Consider the following 26,805-nt stretch of genomic DNA (forward strand, 5'->3'; position numbering starts at 1 on the left):
TTTGTTTTTGAAGAAGACCAATGACATCATGATGCTGGGGCTAAAATTCAGTGTTCAGTCATCAGCCTCACTCTCTCTTCTAGAATCATTGAAGTCCAGTGGTAGGACAGAAGTCAAGATGACTGGCAGTGGCCCAGGATGCCATGGATGATTTTGGTGTCTTTGATGTCTGACCACCTCTATGCCATTGGAACAAATTGTTCTCATCCACCCATTCTGCTGGGAGAAGTCTTCACATGCTTGGGGTAGACATTCCCCTAACTCACAGACAAATTTGAGGAGATTGGGAGTTAGAGGACTTGGGTTCAAACCCCAGCTCTGCTGCTCAAATTTGACATATTTTTAAAGTTACTTCAACCATCCTCAGCCTCAGTTTTCTCACCTGTCAAATAAGTAGGTTGCATTTGAATAACTCCAAAATCCATGCTAGCTCTAAGTCTATGATTTTATAATCTTGCATCCACACTTATTTCCTCCTTTGCAAAGGAGAGGGCACTATAAGAAATATGAGGTGAGGGAGATAATTTTCTCCTGTGGTAAATGGTGGTCTCCTCCATTGAAATAGATTGCAGCCCCTTAAAAGCTGCCAGGGCCATACAGGCATTACCTAGAAACCAGCCTTCATGTGATGAACCTCTCTGTGATTAGCTAAATTGGTCCTCAGATAATAAATATACAGCTTATACTTCCGTTTATGCTCAAAGTCAGGGGCAGCTAGGTGGCATAATGGATAGAGCGATATAGTAGACTCATAATTCCACATAGTCCTACCCTCTATTCCTTTATGGAGATTATTAATACAATGTGAAAAGTTAGGAGTATAGTCACAATTGCTTAGAGTCCCCAGTTAAGAATTTTCCTAACCTTTAGGCAGAGATTTGGCTCTCATCCTCATTTGACATTGTTTTTCTCTAGTCTGGTCTCTTTATAGTTGAAGTAAAATTTGGGTTACTAGAAAATTCTGGAGAGTGTGTTACAGTGTCTGTTAATGGGCAGGAAGTGGAGAGAGAAGTTGAGGAAAGAGCACATCTTTTTTATAGTTTTTTTTAATCATAAAAGTATTTTATTATTTTCCAGTTACATGTAGAGATAGTTTTCAACATTTGTTTTTATAAGATTTCTAGTTCCAAATTTTTTCCCTCCCTCCCTTCCTTTCCCCTTCCTCAAGACAGCAAGCAATCAGACATAGGTTATATATGTACAATCGCATTAAACATATTTCTGCATTAGTCATGTTGTGAAAGAAGAATCAGAACAAAAGGGAAAACCTCAAAAAAAGAAAAAAACAAAAACGTAGAAACAGTATGGTTCAATCTGCATCTAGATTCCATAGTTCTTTTTTCTGGGTGTGGAGAGCATTTTCCCTCATGAGTCCTTTGGAATTATCTTGGATCATTGTATTGCTGGGAAGAGTTAATTAAGTCTATCATAGTTGATCATCACACAATGCTGTTGATACTGTGTACAATGTTCTCCTGATTCTGCGAAAGAGCACATCTTTCCAGGAAAAAAAAGTGATCCTAGTAGCTTTAAGATGCCTTTGGGGGCTAATAGCCCTTCTCAGTCTCTCTCTTATGACCATAGCTCAGACCTGTTTTTTCTTTCACCTTTTCCTGATCACCCCCATGTCAATGATTCTTTCTGGTTCACCTCATTAAATCTGGAGCTGGGAAGCTGACCCCTTTGCTGCTGCTTTTCAGCTCTTCAGACCTCCACGACTTTCTCAGTCTGTCTCTCTCAGACTATGTGTATATTTTTAATCATTCTGTGACATGACTCAGTTGCACCTTCTGGCTCAAAGATCAAAGTGGTCCCTAATCATTTTTCAGGGCTCAGAGGGAGATGCTTACCTGGGACTGCATGTCTTACACCACACTATAAATCCCAAGATGACAGTCATTAAGCCCCTATATATGATATGACTCAGTCTCCAAAGCCTTCAAGAATCCAGCCTCACGCTTGCACCATAATACCATCAGAGTATACCTTTAATGGAGAATCTTATACTCCTAACTTAGATAAATAAGATAATAAAGCCCAGATGTTTCCTCTTTAGTGAACTGAAGCTCACAAAGATGGTCATCACTCATATAATAATGACAGCTTTCAAATAGCTTTTTAAGGTCTACTAAGCACTTTGCACATATCATCTTATTTGATCTTCACAGCAACCTTCTGAGGCAGGTGTTGTTGTTATCTCCATTTGACAGATGAAAAAAACTGAGGCTGAGGAAGGTCCTAAGGTCATATACCTAATATCTGAGGCAGGATTCAAACTCTGATCTTCCTGACTCCAGATGCAGCAACTCTATCCACTATGCCACCACCTGTGCTTAATAATAGTCCTAAAAGAATCTTTGGGTATGGAATGACTTGCACCCTTATTTGGGGGAAATGTATTTCTGGAAGGAAAACCATGGCTGTTGTATAGCATATGCTATATACGGGAAGAGACAGCTAAAATTACCCGACTGTGGCTTTTTTTTTTCCCATAAGAAGAAGTAGAAACTCCCTTCATCTGACTGAAAGCCTAAAGGCACCTCTGCTGGATCCATGCTGACAGATCATCAGCTGTCTGGCCTGTTTAACCTTAGCATTACTGCTTTGGAAAGGGTCAGCTCTGTTCTGTCAGGAGAAGAAAACTTGTGAGCAGCAAAGATAGAAAGGTTTCAACCCTCTGGGAGCATGAACTATAAATATCTGTGGAGATAGATCTGTCAGTAGGGGGAAAATCAAGTAGAAATTTGTGATAAAAAGCTGCAAATGTCTTCTTTGAACAGGATTTCAATTATCCTTACTTGCCCACAGGCTCTACATGGAAGTGTGTTTACAATCTTCTTCGAACCCTCACCTCACTGGAAAGTTCTTTGCAAATAGTTCACCATTTTCCTCTGCTCCTTGCTTTTTTGGTGGGAGGGTGAGGCTAGAAGCATATAGAAAAAGCAGGTTTTTTCCCTTCCACAATGAAATAAATGAGTCAGACTCTATCAAATTTCATGTTCTCTCTGCCACTAAATATTTTCAGAAATGGACTCTGAAAAATAGGAAACGGTATTAGATATTAAATGTTATTTACTGGGTAGGCAGTATAGATAACATTGGCTGAAACTAGCACAACATGTTATTAGAAGCAGTAGTATCGGGCAACAGAAAGAACATGAGACAGGAAGTCAGAAGCAGAGAATAACTAGGTGGGGTGGGTAACTTTACTTTAGGGCATTGAGATTTTTTTTTTTTAGTGAGGCAATTGGGGTTAAGTGACTTGCCCAGGGTCACACAGCTAGTTAAGTGTCTGAGGCTGGATTTGAACTCAGGTACTCCTGACTCCAGGGCTGGTGCTCCATCCACTGTGCCACCTAGCTGCCCCTAGGGCATTGAGATTTAGAGGGTGTCAACAATCCCATCTAGAGGGTGGATTTCCACCCCAGCAGTTGTCAAACTCCCTAACCTTGGCCCTACCTTTCCCTAGTACTGACCAGTTGTTAGTTTTTCTTCCTGCTTCTCCTACCTATCCTATCCATTTCTCTGCCCAAGGCACAAACTTTTCTAGTTATGTTCTAGAACCAGCTCTGCTGCTAACTCTCCATACTACATTGGGCAAATCATTTCACTCTTCTTGGCTTTTGTTTTCTGAATTAAAAAAAAATGAAGATTTACAACTAGATAATATTAGCTAGGTAACACAGCAGATAGAAAGCAGGGCCTAGAATCAAGAAGACTCATCTTCATGAGTTCAAATCTGGCCTCAGACACTTAACTAGCTGTGTGACCCTGGGCAAGTCACTTAACCCTATTTGCCTCAGTTTCCTCATTGTGAAATGAGCTGGAGAAGGAAATGGCAAACCACTCCAGTATCTTTGCCAAGAATACCCCAAATTAGGTCACAAAGAGTTAGACATGATTAAAATGACTGCACAACAATATATAAGATCCCTTTTGGCCTATTATTTAATTCTTCTATGGGTTAGTCAAGTGATTAGAGTGAGGGAAAATCATTAGGTGGCTAATGTACTTCACTAGGACTCTTGTTATGTTTTGTTCTTTGTGGGGCAAAAAGGGTGGGGTGTCTTATGTCTGGGGCCGGATTTGGGCTTGGGGTCTCCTGGGTCCAGGGCTGGTGTTTTGTCCACTGTGCCACCTAACTAACCCATGATGACATCTTTAAAATAGGGTTGAGGTGGGGGAGGGAGAAGGGGAGAGATGGTCTGGGGAGAGGTAGTTCACATGAAGGAAACAAGAAAAAAGCTTATGGAGGGGAGGAGAAGAGGGGGAAGGAGTTGCGGAGTGAGTGAACCTTAATATCATCAGAATTGGCTCAAAGAAGGACTAACATACATACTCAAGTAGGTATAGTAATATATTTTGCCCTGAGGGAGGGGAGGGAGATAAGGGGAGGGGGGAGAAGGGAAGGAGGGAAGGGCAGATTGGGGGGGAAAGCAGTAAAAAGCAAAACACTTTCAAGGAAGATGAAGATGTTCTGCATTACTGCACAAGTATGACACGTTGAATTGCTTGATCTCATAGGGAGGGTTGAGGAGGGAGGGAGGAAGAAAAATTTAGAACACAGAATTAGTTCATTGGAGTGGGCTCATAGAAGGAATAGCATTCATACCCAATTGGGAGGAGTAATCTATTTAACCCTGCAGGAAAGTAGGAGGGGAGGAGGATAAGGAAGGAAGGGTGAAAAAAAGGGAGTGCAGAGCTGGGGAGAGGATAGTCAGAAGTAAAACACTTTTGAGGAGGAATAGATAAAAAGAAGATAGAGTAAATGTCATGGGAAGGGAGTGAGATGGAGGGAAATAGTTATGATGATTGATTATAATGGCAAAACATACAGTACCTACTTTGCTGGGCTATTATGAAGAAAATTCTCTGTCAAGCTTAAGGTACTATATACAGGTTATGATGAACAGGATACTATCAGAAAAACCTAGAAAGACCTACATGAACTGAAGCAGAGTGAAGTGTGCTGTATACAGAATAACAACAATAGTGGGGGATGATCTGCTGGGAAGCATATGGTTATTTTCAGCAAGGCAATGATCCAATATAACCCTGAAGGACTTATGAATATTGCATCCCATCTGCAGAGAAAGAACTGATAGTACCTGAAAACAGATGGAAACACGTTTTTTAAATTCTTTTTTTTCTTTTCCTCTTTGACAATTCCTTAATCTGAAGGGTTTTTTTCACTGTTTTCTCTCACAACTTGCTAATGTGGGAATTTTTCCATGACTACTCATGTAAAATTTATTTTGAATTGCTTGAGTTCTTGTGGGGGGGGTGGGAATGGAGGGAGGAAGAGAAGTTGGAACACAAAGTTTTTAAAAATTGATGTTAAAATTTGTTTTTACATATATTTTGGAAAATAAAATTCTATTCAAAGCAAAAAAAAAAAAGAGAGAGAGAAATGGAAGGCCACTAGCACATTGGATAGCCTCCCATCTTATGGAAAAATCATGAGAAAATTTAAATGAAAGTAACACAGGACAAAGTATACAGATGGGTTGCAATATGCATAATTAGAGAGAATATCCACATCATTGAGATCATAGATCTAGTTGAGTATATAGATGGATTCCGTCCTATAAAGAGGTCACTTTTTACTTTTCTAATATATTTAATTAATGTTCTATGATAATTATCTGTATTTATGTCTCTTTCCCTTTAGTAAATTCGACTGTTATTTTTTCACACTGATATCCCCAGTACCTAGCATAGTGCCTTAAGGATACCTATTAGGCAGTTAGTATATTTTGGCTGAATTGAACAGAATTTGTACCAGGCTATATTACCTTTATATACCCTTTTATATACCTCTTATGTACCCTTGTTTATATATTTCCTTGCATTTCATCTCTATGTTTTCCTCAACTAGACCGTCAAACCTGCTCTGTACTTCTTGTACCCCCACTTTGAGCGCTTAATGCAGGACTATGCATACAATAGGCATTTGATACATATTTGCTAAATAAATGAATGAAATTTGATAGAGAAAAGTTAAGCAACTAGCTAGTCTCCAAACTGGATTATCAGCTCTATGTAACAAGGTTGATGGTATCTCTTTCTATAACATTATCTTAGTTAGCTATTCCAAAGTCGCCTGACCTCAGAAAGGAGTTTAATATATGAAGTATATTAAAAAAGGATTTGAACATGCTGCCCTGAGGGGGGCCATCCATCCTTCTACTGGCATTGTGCAGCAGGAGGGCAGAGAACAAAGGATTGAACCAACTGTCCTGAATATAGCTACAAATTAGCAAGCATACACTATGAGTGATTACATTCATTTACTACTCAGGAGTAGCCAGATATTTCCTTCCCCTCTCCTTTAGGCAGTAGCTTGTCTTATTGGCTTCTATTAGGGGTGGAAACAATCCTCAGACTCGAAATGACTGATTTCAAACAGAAATCACATCCCCTTTATTAAAGAAGGATGGAATTAAGGGAGCTTCTTTAGAACTATGGGGCTATCTTGTGATGCCAAGTACCATTATGGAAAAGCTTGGTTCAGCTATGGAAGATTTTATTATCTAAGCCCTGGAAACAAAATGGCTAGAGGCTTCCCAGTACTGCTGAGAAGACTCCTACCCCACCCGACCCCCCTTTATTCATTCAGCAAGTATTAAATATCTACCATAAGCTCAGCCTTACAGAATGCCCAAGACACCACAAGTTGAAGGGACTTGCTAACCAGTATGGCAGAGACAGCACCTGAACCCATGTTTTCCTCACTTAGAAGTCGGTTCTTTACCCACTCTGTGGATAGTTAGGGCAGCTAGGTGGCTAGAGAGCTGGGCTTGAGATCAGGAAGGTTCATCTTTGTGAGTTCAAATCTGGCCTTAGAAAGTCACTAGCTGGGTGACCTGGGTAAGTCATTTAAACCTGTTTGCCTCATTTTCCTCATCTGTAAAATGAAATGGAGAAGGAAATGACAAACCATTCCAGTACCTTTGCCAAGAAAACCCCAAAAGGGGTCCTGAAGAGTTGGACACAACTGAAATGACTGAGCAACAAATCTACTCTGAGGTAGCTCTTTAATAGGATAGGTGCTGAACCTCATTAGTAAAGGGAGTTCCTCATGGAGAGGTCCCTATATTTGCAATCACAGATTTGGAATCCCAAACCCCACTACCCCATGTATATAGCAGTTATGTATTTGTTCAGTAATTTTTCAATTATGCACAACTTTTCATGACTACACTTGGGATTTTCTTGGCAAAGATACTGGGGTGGTTTGCCATTTCCTTCTCTATCTCATTTTATAGATGAGGAAATTGAAGTAAACAGGGTTAGATGACTTGACCAGGGTCATACAGGCTAATGTCTGAAGCCAGATTTGAACTCATGAAGGTGAGTTTTCCTGACTCCAGGCCCACTTCTCTATCCACTGAGTCACTTAGCTGCTGGTAGCATTTATGTATAGTGCAATGCAATGAGGCAAATAAGAAAAATTAGAAAATCATAAAAGGTTAGAGTTCAGAAAAATTAAATTATCTAATCCAGACTCCCTAATTTTACAAAAGAGGAAATTGAGGTCAAGCATAAACATAGTGTGATGAATGGAGTGCTAGACTTGAAATCAAGAAGACCAGAGTTCAAATCCTACTTCAGATGCCTACTGGCTGTGTGATCCTAGACAAGTCATATGACTTCTCTGCTTTGGACATCACTATCCTCATCTAAAAAAATAAGGGGGTTGGATTTGATGATCTATAAGGTTTCTTCTGGCTCTAATTTGATGATCTCATGATCCTAAGTCAAAGTCTTTGACCTTCAGGAGATTAGCAGGAGAAATAAGACATACTCCCATGAAATAGTTAAGTAACCAACCAAGGAGGCAAATAATTAAGTTCTACAATAGACTTGAAGGGCTAAGGAATTTCAGAGAAGAAAGGGACCACTGTGGCCTGGGATGGTTTTTCTGGACCTCATGGATGAGTGTGGGGGGATGACACAGGACTGCAGTCAAAGAATAGGTAAGGATTGGGTAGATAGAAAGGAGAATGGAGAGTCATCTACTTGAGGAAAGAGGTCCTTGAGCTTGGAATTGGACAGAAATATTATGTTTGCACACTGTAGAAGATAAAGGTCATCATTCTATACCTATAATTCCAGAAAAACTAGAATGCTACTTTCCCCTCTAAAAAAGGACCCCTCATCCTATAAGACAGTGAATTGGTCAATTTAAGAAGAAATTATCCTTTGCCAGGCAAAGGGATCTTTCTCTGGAATGTAGTCCCACTTGGGCTGAAGTGAATCCAGTAGGTTTACCAAGCTAGACTATCAATAAGGTAATCTGGTTTATTTATAAGATTCATGGAGTTATTGTTGTTTGTCCTTGAAGAAGACCATGACATCATGGTGATGAAATGACTTGCACTGAATTGGATTTAAGTGAGGAAGGGCTGTGCAAAGTCACCAGCCTCAATCTCTCCTCCAGAGCCATCTGGGTCCAGTGGCAAGATATATATTAGGATAACTGGAGATGGCCCCTGATGTCTAAGGCAATTGGGGTTAAGTGATTTGCTCAGGGTCACACAGCTAGTAAGGATCTAAGGTGAGATTTGAACTCAGGTACTTCCAACTTCAGAGCCAGTGCTCCATCCACTGGTCCATCTAGCCACCCTGAGATTCATAGAGTGGAAAGCTTGGAGATCATCTACTCTACAACATGCCCATTTTACAGAAGAGGAAACTGAAGCCTGAAGGGGAATTGCCTTGTCTACAGTCCCACAGATAAAAAGCTATGTAAACTGAAATTTGAAGCCAGGACCTTTGACTACAAATTCATTATTTTTTTCCCACTGTAGCTTGGGGGATGTCCAGGTGGCCATGGCAGCTTCAGTTTTGGGGGTTTTTTTGTGAGGCAATTGGGGTTAAGTGACTTGCCCAGGGTCACACAGCTAGTAAGTGTTAAGTGTCTGAGCCAGATTTGAACTCCGGTACTCCTGACTCCAGGGCCGGTGCTCTATCCACTGCGCCACCTAGCTGCCCCAGCAGCTTCAGTTTTAATAAGTAGGTTTTTGCTAGTAGAGAGGTCTTGTACTTCTGAGGTCTGAAAAACTTACTCCCAAGTACTGCCTAAACTAGATTAAAATGTAATTGGGAAATGTTCAACAACAACAAAATACAACATAGCTAATGTTAAGTTGTGTTTTTTTTTTAAGTCAAATCCATCTTATCTTAAAACTTCAACCCAGGTCACCCTTAGCTAAGGGATGCACTACTACACTATGATTCACTGCAATGTGTGATTCACCACAATTCTCTGTTCTACCTTTGTCTCACCATCTTTCTAAGCCATAGAAGTAGGAGATTTTGTGATTCCTCTTTTAGAGATGGACAAATTGAGGTATTGTACTTTGAGCATAATCATTGATCTAAGATACTCCTAAGTATATTGAACCAAATGCAGACTCATAGCCCCCATGTTGCTTCCAAAATTACATTCTTGTAGGTTTCCTAGAATAAGTAGAGCCTCAGTCTAATCCAGGTACATGCAAGGGTCACTCCAGACTCTAAAACCATTATCCTCTCCCCTAAATTAGACTAACATTGAGTTACCTTCTAGAACTGGGCTCATTAGCAATATCAATTCTCTTTCAGAAAATCCACAAGGTCAACCCAAACCTGTCTTAGAAAGGAAAGCAAATCAGCTCAGCAAATGTAAGTACAGCCTGGATCTCAAGCCCAGAATTTAGAAAAACACACATACACATGCGTGCAAACACAAACACACACAAGCACACACAAATCTTTATGTTAGAAACATTGGCCTAAGTTAAAGCTTACTCCTCTGCCAAAAATATTGCTTTGTTGTTTACCAATACCCACGCCCCAACACACACACACACACACACACACACACACACACACACACACACACATACCTCTAACAAAAGTGACTTTGGATCCTTCCCATTCCCACTCTTTCTTCCTCCTTCTCCATATCCCACACCCAAATCAGATACCAATTTGCTCTAACTTGAAGCTTTTGCTCAGCAGGTCCCAGCATCTTTGATGGACTCTCTGCTGGATCCTGACAGGTGTAAAATGAAACTCCAGCATGCCCCTTAGCACCCTGAAAGCCTATGAAACAGATTCAAGGACAGCAGAGAAAATTGGTCTGAAAGTCCAGATTTCACTTTCCCAAATTACTGTGAGAAAAGAAGAGATAGAGATGAAAGTAGTGAATGTGGTATAATACAAAGAACACTATTCTTGGAATCCTGGGATTTAGAGTAGGGAGGAACATTAAAGATCATTTAGTCTGGGAGTCTATTTAACCTTTTGTTGTATGTAATGGACCTCTTTGGCAGTCTGGAGAAGCCTATGAACCCTTTCTCAGAATGTTTTTAAATGAATAAAATAAAATCCATAGAACTATGCAATTTTATGTGGGTGGCATGGTAGGTAGCACACTGGACTTGGGGTTTAGAATTTCAGTAATTTTTCAGTTATGTTCAAGGTTTTTTTGCTTTGTTTTGGGGGTTTTTTTGGGGGGGGTTGCAGGGCAATGAGGGTTAAGTGACTTGCCCAGGGTCACACAGCTAGTAAGTGTTAAGTGTCTGAGGCCAGATTTGAACTCAGGTCCTCCTGAATCCAGGGCCAGTGCTTTATCCACTGTGCCACCTAGCTGCCCCTATGTTCATTTGAGGTTTTCTTAGAAAAACAGATACTAGAAGTATCTTTGAACCTGAATTCAAATCCAACTTTAGACATTTACTACCTATGTGACCCTGGGCAGGTTACTCTGTCTCTCTCAGTTTCCTCATCTTTAAAATGGTAGTAGTAGCACCTACTTCCCATAATTGTTAGGAGGATAAATATTATGACATGATATTTATAAAATACTTGGTGAGTTTTAAAGCACTCTATAAATATTATATATTATTTTCATTATTATTAATTATCTAGTAATACAATTATTGAATTTTTTTTTAAGTTCACAAACTCTAGTTAAGAAACTCTGATCTACTCCAATTCCCTCACTTTACAATTGAAGAAACATCAGAATACCTGAGTTTGTTAGCCATACCTAGCTGTTGGGAGCCTCTTTTTGTTCATATACAGGCTGGATATGACTGAATTTATGATTTCATTGGCATTAGAACTTCCCAGTAAGTAAATTCCTTCTGACTCATGAAGGTCAACGCCTAAGGTCAACCAAAGCTTTAGAAAAGTGTCTGGAATCATGAGAGGGTAAGTGATTAGTCCTAGGTTACACAAGGAGTATATATGTGGTCATTGGCATGACTTAAACCCAATTATATCTGTCTAAGACACCACACTGCCTCTCTTCCTTATCGATAACAGGGAGCTAATATTTGTACTTCCTACCTCACAGAGCTGTGATGAGAGTACTTTGTGTATTGTAAAGTGCTAGATAAGTTTTTTATTGGGAGTGTTACTGTTGTTCTCATCTTATATCCAATGGAGTTCAGATAGAAATAGTCCTGGAACAAGTCACTATCCTACTATTTTTTTCTTTTATGTTTAATGTCCAATATACTATTGTGCAGGCAGAATCAAATTACGGCTTTTTGCAAGTGAATGAAAATACAGGGATGCAAACTTATCCTCTAAAGATACTCTGGAATCATCTTTGGGGAAACCTCCAGTTGCAGGCAGGAAGCTGGGGGAGATACTTACTTCTTCCTATTACCACGTACTTTTTATTTCTTCTCTTTTGATACTTGTATTTTGAGAGTTTTTTATTAGACACAGTTCAGGAATATTTATTAATATATATAATAAATATTTGGTATGTGAAAGCTATTAACATGTTCTTAAATGCTTGTGGATCAATGTTATTTTTGTGCAGTATTTGTATACATATATATGATATTTATATCTATATGTACATATACATATATCTTTCTTTATATCTGTCTATATGGGTGTGTGTATATTTATAAACCAAATACCATTCCTCACCATTTCTACATCCTCCATGCCTTGTAGGAGACAAATTTCTAACTTTTGTTTTTGTGTTCACAAAATAAAAATTTTAAAAGAGTACTCATTTGGGGCAGCTAGGTGGTGCAGTGGATAGAACACCGGTCCTGGAGTCAGGAGGACCTGAGTTCAAATCTGGCCTCAGACACTTAACACTTAATAGCTGTGTGACCCTGGGCAAGTCACTTAACCCCAATTGCCTCACCAAAAAAAAAAAAAAAAAGAGTACTCATTTAGTCCTCTGGAGCTTTTTGAATCATAAAGTTAGTAGGAACAGGAACACTAGTTTAATTATCTCATTTCACAAATGAGAAAATGGAGGTTTACTAATATTAAATGAATTGAAATTAGAACTCAGGTCACTTAGTTTCCAGTGAAGCCTCTTCTAATGCATCAGGCTGTTAATCTTGTGGTAAGAATAGCCCTGGTTTCTCATAACTATGATTAACTGAATCAAGACATAGCATTCTTTTTTACTCAACTATGCTTTTTTTTCTATGAAAACATAACTCTTTATTAAATCAACAACAAAAAAAGGAATTTACTGATATTAGCCTAACAGTCTTCAAGGATCAATGATTTAATCTGTATGGGAATGCCTTCTACAAACAGAAATTGCAGTTCCTCTCTTTTAATATGTGGTTTCATTAGTTGTGGTGGCCTAAAACAATCATTTCCTGGTAGTCAACCTTTTGATGATGAGCCACTCAAATTTAACTAAGTTGGTTCTCAGCCAACATACAAAGTACTCTTGGCTAATACTGAATTCTATACAGCTAGGCAAGACCTAATAGAGTTTACACACTGTTGGCATAGCCTTTGAGAACCAGGGGTCAAGTCCATACTATTATAAGGCATTTAGGGGCAGCCAGGTGGTGAAGTGGATAAAGCACCGGCCCTCGATTTAGGAGGACCTGAGTTCAAATTCGACCTCAGACACTTGACACTGCTGTGTGACCCTGGGCAAGTCACTTAACCCTCATTGCCTTGCAAAACAAACAAATAAACAAAAAAACAAAAACCAATAAACCATTTAGGTAGAACCTTAGTGGATACAACAATAAAACCAGAGCAAGATTTAAAGAAATAAAATATATATACCTAGCCATACTTTTCTTACATTGCTCCTATGGTCCACAATTACTTTGCAATTGTCAAATCCTCTGGGCTTTTATTGGTCTCCATCTTCTATGCGTTTTCTGTAGCCTTTTGACACTACTAGATGCTCTTTCTTTTTTAAGTTCACTAAATTCATTTTTAAAAACCCATAAAACCTTTCTTACAAAAAAGTGTTACCCTCTGCATATTACTCTGAATGGATGACAGGGACACATGGACTATTGATACTCTTTCTCTCTTGTCTTCCCCTTCCCACCCCCCAAAATTACAGTGACTAAACAATAGTTACAAGAGGGGAATTTTTTCTTCCATCTCTTTTTTAAACCTCCTCCTCAACCTCTCTATAAGCTTCTTAAGGACAGAGAGTATCTTTATTTTTTTTAAAGTCCCCAGAGTGGGGGAAGCTAGGTGGCACAATGGATAAAGCACCGGCCCTGGATTCAGGAGGATCTGAGTTCAAATCCAGCCTCAGACATTTGACACTTACTAGCTGTGTGACCCTGGGCAAGTCACTTAACCCTCATTGCCCTGCAAAAAAAAAAAAGTCCCCAGAACTTAGCATAGGGGCAAATAAAAAGTAATTAATAAATACTCATTCATTCATTCATTCGTTTTTCATCTCCTTTTACACCTATCTCCTAAAAATGTAGATATTCCTCAAAGTTCAGTCCTCAGTTATCTTCTCATTTATCTACATACTTTTTTCCTTGATGCTGTCATATACTTCCATAACTCGATTATTACCTTTATGTTGACATACCCCAGTCCTATATCTAGATTCCCAAACTCCCTTTCAAGCTAAAATTATGAATGTCCAGTTCTCTCCTGGATATCTCTACCTCAATACCCTCTTGGTACCCCATGCATATTGATTAAAACTAAAATTATCATCTGCCTCTCTTCTACTCTCTTTACCCCTCAAATCAGCTCCCAATTCTTCTATATCAGTTAATGGCACCCAGGTTAAATAACTCAGTTATCATTCTTGATTCTTCCCTCTTATCTGTCACCCATATGTGGTATATCACTATAATGCTACTTCTATAATCTCTCACATATTCATATTCTTCTTTCTTTTGTCATTACCACCAATTCTAGTTCATGATTTTATTTTATTACCTCTCACATGGACTATTGCAACAGGCTCCTAATTGGTTTTCTTGCAGTCAGTTTTAATTTACCTTTAACCTGTCTTATATAAGATTACTCGATTAATTTTCCTGATGCCCCTGATCAAAAACTATCAATGGCTCTCTTTTATCTACCGCATGAAATCCAAACTCTTTAGCTTGTCATTAAAGACTTCTATAATATTGCATGAAACTACTTTTCCAGGCTTAACAACCACAATTTCCCTTTATGTAAACCATGTTCATGCTTTTGCCTGTGCCATTTCTGCCTAAAATGTCCTCTCTCTATCTCTAGGTATAAAGATTCTATTCATTCTTGAAGACTCAATTCAAATGCTGCTTCTTCCCTGATCCTTCTGAGTCAGACATGGGAATGGTCTTTTTTCCTCCTCTGAACTCCTACAATGTGCTTATTCCATTCTGGCTTATGTTCCAGTAACTTAGGTTCTATTCTTATCTGCTAGATACTACTAGATTGTAAACTCCTTTGGAGATGTGAACATGTCTGATTCATCTTTTCATCCTACTCAAGGTACAGCATAGAACTTTGCTCATAACAGTCAATCAATAAATCTATCTTGCACAAAGGCTAAAGAAATAAGTCCTTTCCCTTGCTTGCAGTACTTTAAAGCCCTTTACTTACACACGATCCCTTTTCTCTACACTCCCATCCCTGACACTTCCCAACCTTTCTGGCTTGGAGTCAAAGTCTCCCTGAAGCTTTTCTCACCTTACGGATTGTCTTCTATGCCAGGTTCACCCTCATTTTATGGAGATAATTCTCCTAAGGGTTTTCCACATTCTTCTCTATAGAACTCTAACCTTGTCATTCCAAGATGTTTGGCAGGAAGAAAAAGATCAGTGCTGACTACCAGCTTTCCCAGTGTGACTTCCTTCTTACTCTCAATCATAGGATTTTCCTCCATTTGATGACTGTTCTCTCCAGCTCTGTCCTTGGAAGCATAGGCAAATCTGAAAATGCAGCTCCCTTTCTAATGGCTCTAGCAAATTTCTAAGCTCTCTTATAAACATGCTTCTGATTATTCTTTAAAGGGACCACGTCTGATTTCCCAGACATACATGTTAAAAGACACTGAAACAGAACAGGGCACATTTTCAAAAAGCGAAGCAAAAAACCTCTATAGATTACATAAGATTCATCTTGATCCAGTTCCTGAATTGGAGCTAGAAAGGTAAAAAAAAACAATGAAATGAATTACTAGCACTCATATAGAACTTTCAGGTTAGCAAAGTACTTTACAAATATTACCTCAATTCTCCTCACAACAATCCTGGGAGGCAGGTGCTATCATTATCTCTATTTTACAGTTGAAGAAAATGAGGCAAAACAGTTAACTGACTTGCCTAGGGTCACATAGCTAGTATCTGAGGCTGGATTTGGACTGAGGTCTTCCTGACTTGAGACCAAGCACTTCATCCACTGAACCACCTAGTTGCTCCCCTTGAAAAGTCTCTGAGAAGAAATGAAACTTCCTGACTAAGGCCCACATAGCTTTGAATCCAGGCTCTGACATTTACTAGCTATGTGATCCTGGGCAAGTAATTAACTCCTCTAAGTCTCATTTTCCAGATTTTAAAAATGTGCGCAGTAACATCTCATTTATGGTAACTTTGGCAAAAGGCAGGGATATCACTATCCCTACTCCCTTGCCCAACTGGAGGCTGCCACTTCCAAAGTCTACCTTCCCCGTACTACAACACCCCCTCATTCTCACATTCAGGGCATAAATTCAGGTATAGGATGGGGAGAAGGAGGAAAAGCAGTACAGAGAGCAGCCTGCCCCAGTAAAGTATTCTCTTTGAAAGGTGATTTGTAGGCTTTTCATAAACTGGAGATTTTGTATATGGTCCTATTAGTGTTCACAATTCTCTTCCCAAAGTATGTTTGGGGAATTAAGTAGTTTATATATTTTTCTAAATAGTATATTTTGAGAAATATTGTGATAACCTATGCCACAGTGGGCCTGGTTGGTATTTGTTTTATAATTCTCTGACTCAGCTGAATTTAACCCAAGTGGAAAAATTCTTAGTTAAATCTCTTCCAATATTACCTACCACAGTGAGTTATTGTAAGAAAAGAGTTGTATAAACTTAAAAGTACTATATAACGGTGAGCTATTGTTATTATTGGTTACTTGACTAGACACTGTAGAGTCAGGCTAGCTAAGAGGTCTCTGGTGTATTGATAGGTGGCTCTGCCAATGGCTTTTCTGGATGTAGGAAGCTACCTTCTCACCCCCATCCTCCCAACTCATTAATCAGTCCTTCAACTGGAGTTGATTTCCTCTCCACTCTACTTTCACTGTTACCATTCCAGTACAGATCCTAATTATAGCAATAGTTTCTTAACAGGTTTTCTTGATTCTTGTCTCTGTTCCCGCCATCTTTATACCAATGCCAAAAATATCTTCATTGCACTTAGATTTAGTCTTGTCACTTGTCTCCTTAAAAACCTCCAGCAACTCTCTACTGCCTACTAAGATAAGTTTGGGGGGCAGCTAGGTGGCACAGTGGATAGAGCACTGGCCCTGGATTCAGGAGTACCTGAGTTCAAATCGGGCCTCAGACACTTGACACTTACTAGCTGTGTGACCCTGGGCAAGTCACTTAACCCCCATTGCCCTGCAAAAAACCAAACAAACAAACAAACAAACAAAAAGATAAGTTTGAGCTGTCTTACCTGGCTCCCTAAGCCCTCCACAACCTAGTGTTGCCCTTTGTTTATAGCCTTACTTAATATTACTGTCTTATATGCATTCTATGAATCTGCCAAACTATACCACTTTACCCAGTGACCACTCACTGGCTCCCCACTTCCTTTAGAATAAAAAATAACCCAACTCTCCTCTATTTGTCAATGGAAAGAATTTGGCTTTTAGACTAGCTTTGCAGTTTGTCTTTATCCTCTTTCCACCCTGATTCCACAGTATTCCCCGTCAAGCACTTTATATTCTAGCCATCTCCTACTCCCAAGCCTTAACACTATCTGTCCCCCATACTTGGAATCCTTTCTTCCTTGCCTCCACTTCTTGGAACGCCTTGCTGTCTTCAACCGTGGCAAAAATGGAACCTCCTTCAAGAAGCCTTTTTTTTTTTTTTTTTTTTGGTGAGGCAATTGGGGTTAAGCAACTTTCCCAGGGTCACACAGCTAGCAAGTATTAAGTGTCTGAGGTCAAATTCGAACTCAGGTCCTCCTGACTCCAGGGCTGGTGCTCTATTCACTGCGCCACCTAGCTGTCCCCAAGAAGCCTTTCTTGATTTCCATAGATATTAGTGTCTTCTCCCACTTTACTGTGTATTTATTTTGTATGCTATATCCTGTAGGTAGTTATTTATATATATGCTATATCCTGGTTGTAGAATGGGAACTCTTTGAGAGCAACAACTGTCTACAGCTTCTACATCTGTTTTCTTCTAGCCTATCTCAAAGCCTTTCACATAGTTTGCACTTAAGAAATGCCTATTGTGATCTGATTCTTGGACTGACAACTTTTCCATGTTTTTGTACATGCCACCTAGAACGTCCTTCCACCACCTCTTTGCCCACTGAATATTTGACCCTAATGTCACCTTTTCCATTCAGCCTTCCTTGAACCCCTCTGTCAATAGCAACTTTTTCCCATGGACCTCACTTAGCACTTTGCATTCTACTTCTCCAACATACCCATCATGTAATATTATGCATTAGGACAACTTGAGTCTGTTTTAGCTCCCTACTATAATATAAGTACCATGAGGGCAGGGGCTAGGTATCATCTAAATTTTGGTCCTTCCTTAGTCTCTAACACAGTGTTGTATAATTTAAGAAATATTTATTGAATGAACCCTGAATTTTCTTTCAGTTACATCTGAGCTCCCCAGAGCATGAACTGGATAGAAGTTCTAAGCTCTCCTGAAGGAGCTGCCTGGTCTAAGGATGTGTAGGATATAGAATTGTACATGTGAAAAATAAAATCTGTGCTTGGATTCTCTTGTACATATTGATCAATAATATAGGGCAAAAGAAAACTATAATCTAATAGACCACATTCATGCAGAGAGCTAACTCCCTCCCTCCTAAATAATGAAGTAATTTAACACAAATAGGGTGACTTTATTCTTCTCCACAGTATACTGATCAGTGGCAGGTTAATTATGGCCACGGCATATGGTTAACAAATAGATGGTTAGATATTACATAAAGAGAAATAAGAGAGGAGATGCAACTCCGGAAGGAGGGAAACTCCAGGGAAAAAACCCTCAGATTTTAAAAAGTTTTCTTTAGGACAAAGAATCTTTGTCAGACAAAACATATCTATGTAGACTCCAAGAGAAGCGTGCATGTCAAAGCTTGGAGTTCTTTTAACTTCATACTGTCTCAAAGTGAACAGGCATTTTAATATCAACAGGGCTTAAATTTTTTTACTTGGTTGGGTTGACCCTGGGCTTTTCCTGGTTATCTTTTCTTGGTTATCTCGAGTTTGTCATGGCTAAAGGCCAACTTTGCTATAAGAACAATTAGCAGGTTTGTGATTTTAAAGGTTTTGCTTAATTTTATTGTCAGTCTTTATTGCTTTTAAGTGAGAGCCTTTCTGACTGTAGGAAGACCATGAGTAGCCATCAATAAATGAAATTTTCCCTTGAGGATGTTTGCATTTCTCAGTTTTGTTCTTTACAATGGAGATCCAGATCCAGTTAATATTTTTATGCTGCTGACACCTGTAATCAAGTCATTTGGGTCTTAAGCTAACAAACAACTCTCCTTCTCAATCTGACTTGAAGCTCAGACCTAAATCATTAGGCACATAATTAGGGCTGGACTCATTCTTTTGTGTGTACACATTTTAACTCACCGAAATATGTGTGCATATGTGAGAGTCACATATTACAACACAAGTATTATCATACATACTCTTACCCCCTGTCTCTTCAACTCTGTGACTGTCTCTATAGAAGGTTAAGATGATGCTGGAGATGGTAGAATAAGAGCTTAATGTCCCTGGTTCAAAGATTAAGGCAGGGGCATCTAGGTGGCGCACCAGCCCTGGATTCAGGAGGACCTAAATTCAAATCCAGCCTCAGATACTTGACACTTACTAGCTATGTGACCCAGGGCAAGTCACTTAACCCTCATTGCCCTGCCAAAAAAAAAAAGAAAAGAAAAAGAAAAAGAAAAAGAAAGAAAGAAGGAAAAGAAAAGAAAAGAGAAGATTAAGGCAGTATGATTGATTTAGTGAAAACAGTAGTAGCTTCAGAGTCTTATCATCTGTCATTGTTATGATTGAAAAAGTTAGTGGAAGGGTATAGAAAAGTCCAGATTGATCCTCAGCTACTCATACCATATCCATTTACTGCAAACAGAAATCAAACTTAAATAAGATGGAACATGGCACAGAGGAAAGAGCATTGACTCTGCAGTCAGAGGACAAAGGTTCAAATCTTGCCTCCGACATTAATCTGTAACCTGGGGCAAGTAATTTAATCTCTCTGAATTTCAGTTTCTCTGGGGACTAGAGGGACAAATGGCAGCACTCTACCTGGGTGTGGTATTTCTACAGCAAACACCAAAAAACAATCCAGATCTAATCACTAAAGAGTAAAAGCTACATGACTAATCTCATCACCAGTAGCCCTGATTATTTTAGCCTCCCACTTGCAGCGGCGAAAAGCCACATTCCTGTGGTATCAGATGTATATTTTAGTTTCTTTTATATGTTTCAACTCAAGACCTTCCCACAAAATGACGTGTTAACTTCAGATTAAGAAGGAATGAGGAATAATTTCATTACAGTTATTTTCCTCCTGTGCATCCCTTGAAGGACCAGACTTGTGGTAAGGACTATTTTAATGGCTGAGAACCCGCTATTTTTCAGGAATTCCTCAATTTAAAAAAAATTTTTTATGGAATATGATATTCCAGAGGGCAAAGGAAAATTCCTCAATTAAAAAAAAAAGGCTCTCCTGCTATTTCACATAAATATAACACTCACCCATTACTGATGGACTCTGTTCAGGAACTGCCTTGGTCCTGCTACCACAGCCAGAGTTCACACCTGGGAAGCAGATTGGTTTTTTTTTTTTTTAATCAATTTCTGGCTTGTTTTTGAGCTGAAGGTCTAGTTGTTAACAGATGGATTCCAATAGGCAGTTAAGTACCTGTTGTCTCCTCCCGCCGCCCCGCCCCCCCCCCCCCCCCCCCCCCCCCCCCCCCCCCCCCCCGCCGCCGCAGTCTACTCACTTCTGCCCCCCCACCTTATACTCTGATTCCAAAGACTTGGGTGTGGATTCTGCCTCTAATAATTACTAACCTTGTGACTCTGGATAAACCCTGGTGACCCTCATCTTCCTCATCTGTTAAGTGAACATGATAAAACTTGTATGGACAGTGAAGTTGTGAGGAAAGCACATTGCATTGAATTAGGTGCTAAATAAAAATTATTATTCCTATTTGTGAAGTCCCAGAGTGCATATGGTAAAACGCTTTGATTTGTTGGCTGTATAATAACTGGTCCGTTTTTGCTCATAGGATCATAGATTCAGAGTTGGAAAGGACCTTAGAGGTTAGCACAGTATGGTAGAAAGAGCATTTGCCCTGAAGTTGGAGGACCTGGGTTCCAATTCTGTTTTACTACTTATTACCTGTATGGTCTTGAGAAAATCACTTTGCCTTATCTGGGCCTCAGTTTCCTCATCTGTAACATAAAGAGGTTACGCCCCTTAGGTCCTTTTAAGGTCTTTTCGGGCTTTCCATCTGTAATTCTATGACTCAATCCAGATGAGGAAACTGAGAACCCAAAAGATCAAGTGACTTGCCCAAGATCACATGGGTACGAAGTGGCAGAGTTCGGTTTTGAAGGTAAGCCCTTTGACTTCAAATGCAGCACTCTTCCCGCTGTACCATGCTGCCTGTATTTCACCACGTACTTGTTATTTCTTCTTAGGAACATAAAACAATTGTAGAGATCAAACGAGTAAATATCTGTAAAGCGGCGCTGCTGAGCGCAGCCACCTGCACTGAAGCGCTTAAAACGCTTGCTCCTCCCCTTTAAAAACTTCACACTTTGTCCACGGCCAGACAGTGGCAAGGTACAAGTCCATCATGGTCTCTCTTTTTTCTATAACATTTCTTTTTTCTAAATGACTTTCCTCCGTGACGTGAAACTGTCATCATTCACTTTAATATACGTTTTCCAGTTTACTAAAAGGGAAGTGTGTGGCCTTTCCAACAGTACTTCCAATGGAAGGTAGACAGTTAATAATAATACGTGACGGATATGAATCGGACCTGTGACTTCTTTGGTATAAAGATCTCTCAGGACCAATGCGGGTCGACGCATGGTCTTCCTATAACATAGTTAGAATGTACCAGCCATGGGACTTTGACTCAAATTTTGAAACTTGAACCTAGGTCACCCTTAGATTAAGAAAGGCACTACTACACAGCGATCCACCGCACTTTATGGCGATCCACCGCACTTTATGGCGATCCACCGCACTTTATGGCGATCCACCGCGGTGCGCGATCCACTACAATTCTCTACTCTACTTTGCCTATCTTTCCAAGCTGTAGAGCTAGAAGAGTTTGTTGTTCTACTTTTTCAGATGGACAAATTGAGGTATTGTAATTTGGAAAAAATCCCAAGCCATCTATTTATTCTCCTTGGCATCTCCAATAACCTGGACTAAATGCGACACTGTGCCCGGTTAACTTTCCGCTGCGGCTTCCGTGAGCTTACACTTAAGAGCTCTTTGGTGCTTTTCAAACTATTCTCCAAATAACAGATCCATTTAAAAAGTTGGAGATGGATAGGGAAAAAATGAAGGGAGGAAGGAGAATAAAATGGGAGAAGCAGGAGGATGTGAACATTATTGTCTGCTGCTACAGGTTCTGTCTACCTCCCGTAAACGAAGTCATTAAGAATTTCCCATTTTCTGATTGTTTTCCGTTTGTACAGTTGCCTTATGCCATTGCCTCTGCCTAGAGAAATACACAGACCTGCATTCAAGCCATACGTCAACCAGCAAAATGCTGCAGTGTGATCCTCTGTTCCTTCTGGGCATTATCCACAGAACCCCCCACCCCACCCCCAAGCCTCAACAAATCTCAGCAGAGGTGAGCTGAAAGCTCCCTATGCCCAACCCGCATCCAAGACACCAGAGTATTGGAGCCTGGGAAAGAAGTACTTGAAGGGGCAGTGTGGGAGGAAGAATGCCTTGGGGGTGAGGGAAGGTGCAGGTGCACAAAGACCCACCAGAATAAGGAAGGAGACGGCAAAACACCCCCACCCCTGCACACACACATACACACACACACACACGCGCATAAACACACAAACACACACTTGTAGGGCTTGGGGGACAAGATGGAGCAGCAGATGGCTGGGGGCTGGGGTCCAATTTAAAGTACCTGTGTCCTGCCCCTACTTCCCATTTGTCTTCAAACCCAAGCCCAGGGCAAATGACACTTACATGTACAGGATATCAGCGAAGGTGGGAGGGGGGGTGGGGGTTGTCCAGGATCAGGAGACAAAGAGTGCTGTTTATACAGCCGGCAGCTTCTTTGGTGGTGGTTGCTACCGCGGCTGCTGCCTGGGACTTAGAGGGGAGGGGGGAGGAGAAGGAAACGAAGGAAGAGGAGGAGGACAGGAAAGCCACCCCCACCACCTTAGTTGGTGACAGCAGCTGTAATATTAGCTACATTCCACAATTGCAGCCACTTCTTTGCTCCCTTGCCCTTCTCCACCCCCAATTTCCTCCCTCCTTCCCCCACAAAGCCCCTTCCTTTAAGGTATTTCCCCCTCCCTTATTCTGAAACTTAGTCACATCCCCAGTGGGGAACTAAAGGGAGACAACATCCTGGCAGTTTGGGGAAGGGGGCAGAAGGAGAGTAGGAATAGGAAAAGGTAAAACATCCTGATTATTTTATTATGGAACTTATCCTTATAGCTTGATTTTCCTGCACCAATCTAATTAAATTGCAAACCTATGGTGAAAGCAGTAATAATAACGAAAACGTGCATAATACTTTACAATTTTCAAAGCACTTTCATACCTATCATTTTACTTGTCACGCCAATTTTGGGGTGGGCAGGGCAGCTAGGTCATGCAAAACTCTGTCTTTGTGTCTCACCCAGGAACTAGTGCTCTCTGTACACAGTAGACATTTAATATTCTGTAAATAAATTCTAAATTAAGTGCACTTATTATATCAGTCCCTAGTCCCTAACATGATGAGCTCTTAACAGAAGTGAAAATGATTTGAGTGGTAGAGGTCATTACCAACTGGGGAAATCAGGTAAGGCTTCTCGGAGGATGTGGTATTTTGAATTGAACTTTAAAGGGTAAGAAAGACTTCGATAGCTGGAGAGGGATGGGGGTGGACATCATAGGAATTGGCAACCTTGTTAGCAAAGGAAGAGAGGCAGGAACACACAGAGCATGAGTCACAAGGGAAAGAGCCCCGAAAGGCAGGGTAACACTAGATTGTGGAAGACCTTGAATACTAAGTTACCCACCCTTTAGCCCTTATAGTCATACCATCATCCTTGTTTTTCCTACCTCAGAACTACAGTCACTTCTCTGGGTCTCAGTTTTTTATGTGTGAAATGGACAATTTGGATGGGATGATCTCTTTCAACCCTAACAGTGGGTGATTCTAGGATGTTCATTCATTGTATGATTTATCCAGAATTACTCCAAGTAAGGTCCACTGCTATGCTACAACACTAGTACTGCCCTGATCCTGTTCACTGACTCTACCAGCCTGCATCTTCTCTCAGCCAGGTCCTTGTTGGCAAGCAGAAGCATACCAAGAGAAGATGCTGTGGAGGGCCTGGGGGAAGCATAGAGCTCTAGAAAAGGGGCTCTGTGGGGCATGAGCGTGCAATTATATTGTCAGCCGCAATAAATGTCACTTCAGAATTTAAAACATGGCATAATATGGCTGCCTTGGACCTTCCACAAAGGTGTCATAGCCAGAGGCCCCTGTTATAACATAGAATCCCAGGTTACAGTAGAACATAAGCTTCTTGGGAACAAGGGCTATCTTTGTTTGGCATTCCCCAGAATGTTGCACAGTGCTTGGCACATAGGAGGCACTTAAGAAATGCTTGTAGTTGAACTGATTAATGTGGTCTGCCTTCTAATGTAGTTCTGAGGTAGGAAAAACAAGGATGATGGTATGACTATAAGGGCTAAAGGGTGAGGTAAGTGATCAAAGAAATCTAAAAAGAAACCTTTTCTTATGACATATTCTGCTGAGACTTAAAATCACAGTAGTAGAAATATTAACTATTGATGTTCATTACTACTACTACTACTACTACTACTACTACTACTACTACTACTACCACCACCACTACTAGGAGCTTACATTTATATAGTGTTTTAAGGTTTGCAAAATATGTTGATGATAGATGATAGATAGAACACTTTCTATGTGACAGGCATTGTGCTAAATACTAGGAGTCCAAGCGCAGGCAAAAAAAAAAAAAAAAAACAAACCCAGTCCCTGCCCTTAAGGAGCTTACTGTCTATTGGAGTAAGACAACATGAAAAAGAACGCTGTAAAGGGTGGAGAGAGGGATGCATTTTTCATAATCGAGAGTCAAGAGTAGAGACAGAAGCAAAGTGAGCTTGGATAATGGCCCAGGTACTTCATGAAATAGCAGTTTCTGCCAGGGACTCACCAGTCAGAGGAGAGGACCATAGGGACCAAGGCATCTCTAGAATGTGAAAGTGACAAATCCTGAAACAAATCTATTCTCCACATTCCAGTAGAGTATCTCTTCATCCTTATAAGAACAAAAGACTGGCTTAAGGAGCCCCTGGATCCTCACTTGATCCAGACAAAACAGCTGAGGCATTTCTAAGCATGTGTATATGAAAGTTACCTAGCTATAATAACGATAATAAAGTAACTCATATTTACAGGACATATTTGTTATTTATGGGAATTACCAGGGGTTAGAAGAATATGTCTTGCCTTGGTACTTCCACTATAATGCATTATAATTCAAAAGCAGAGGTTCCATAGAGTAATGAATGGTTCATCCTTAGGTAGTACTAGAAGGTTTACAGTGTTTTTTCTTCATAATAATCCTGTGAGATAGGCAGGGAAAACATGATTTTCCTCATTTTACAGATGAATATCCTAGGGGGCAGTGAGACAGATTGACTTTCTTATGGTCACGTAAGTGTCAGACCCAGCAATTGTATGTGTCAAGAGGGAGATTGGGAGTCAGTCTTATTTTAGGCAGACAGAGCCAAGTTCTCTCATTTTTCCTCACAATAGGAGAAGCAAGGGGTGGGTGAGAGGGTGTGATAAAGCTGCTACCTGTCTCTCTGGCACAGCATACAGTTAAAATGTTTATTGACAGATTGATGTGAATTCCTCCCCTAAATACTGTGGCTTCCTCATTAAACCTGTCCTAGAAAGGTAATTTTTTTTGTTTGTTTTTTTGTTTTTGTTTTTTAATGAGGCAATTGGGGTTAAGTGACTTGCCCAGGGTCACACAGCTAGTAAGTGTTAAGTGTCTGAGGCTGGATTTGAACTGAGGTACTCCTGACTCCAGGGCTAGTGCTCTATCCACTGCGCCACCTAGCTGCCCCGAAAGGTAATATTTTAAGAATGTCAAAGAGGAGACCTTCTATATGATTCTTTTTTATTAGAGAAGGCAAAAGATTTCTCATAGCACCAAATGTTCATTAGTTCACCTTACCTGCTATTCCCTTACACTCAGAAGGGAAGCAGTGGACAGACCACTGGGCTTGTAGTGAAGATGCCTTGAGTTCAAATCCTTTCCTAAACGCGAATGAGCTGTGTGACCCTGGACAAGTCACTTAACCTTGGGCTCAGTTACTCATCTATAAAATGGGGATAATAACACATATTTTGCAGTGTTGTGAGAATCAAGTGACAATATCTGTAAAACATTTTGCACATCTTAAAGCTTCATATAAATATTTACTACTATTACAAATGGGTCGCTAGGTGGCGCAGTGGAGAGGGACCTAATTTTAAATCCAGTCTCAGATACTAGCTAAGTGACCCTGGGCAAGTTGCTTAACTATGTTTGCCTGAGTTTCCTCATCCGTAAAATGAACTGCAGAAGGAAATGGCAACTACTCCAGTATCTTTGTGAAGAACACCAGTCAGGAAGAGTCAGGCACAACCCAACAACTAGTCAGGGAAATCACTCCTCTCATCTATTTAGTGCTTTATAGGTTACAAGGTGATTGTCTTTATAACAATCCTATGAGGTGGGTAGGAAAAGCATTTTTAAAACTTTATTGGGGGCAGCTAGGTGGCAAAGTTGATAAAGCACTGGCCCTGGATTCAGGAGGACCTGAATTCAAATCTGACCTCAGACACTTGACACTTACTAGCTGTGTGACCCTGGGCAAGTCACTCATTGCCCTCATTTCCCCACCCCCCAAAAGCTATCAATATCTTGTATTTTTATGTGACATTTCTCCCTCCTCTATTCAGCATATCATCTCTGGTAATAAGGAATAAGAAAAGAATAAGGGTTTGGAAAAGTTACCTAACACATACACCATATCTGAAAGTAGATGCCATGTCCCACAAGTCAAG

General features: G+C 40.2%; 1 protein-coding gene across 2 annotated transcripts in view; it reads right to left on the reverse strand.

The window, feature by feature from the left end:
• The window catches only part of GPR45 (G protein-coupled receptor 45), an 86,839-nt gene extending 64,072 nt beyond the window's left edge, over positions 1 to 22,767 (reverse strand). For both annotated transcript variants that reach the window (XM_043996612.1, XM_043996613.1), the window contains exons 1-2: positions 22,680 to 22,767; positions 20,201 to 20,263 (exon numbers count right to left, since the gene is read on the reverse strand). The gene's annotated coding sequence lies outside the window, so the exon portion shown is untranslated. The remainder of the gene's footprint in view (positions 1 to 20,200; positions 20,264 to 22,679) is intronic.
• Between the last annotated feature and the right edge of the window lie 4,038 nt (positions 22,768 to 26,805).

The sequence above is a fragment of the Dromiciops gliroides genome, chromosome 3, assembly GCF_019393635.1.
Source record: "Dromiciops gliroides isolate mDroGli1 chromosome 3, mDroGli1.pri, whole genome shotgun sequence".
NCBI classification, from domain to species: domain Eukaryota; kingdom Metazoa; phylum Chordata; class Mammalia; order Microbiotheria; family Microbiotheriidae; genus Dromiciops; species Dromiciops gliroides.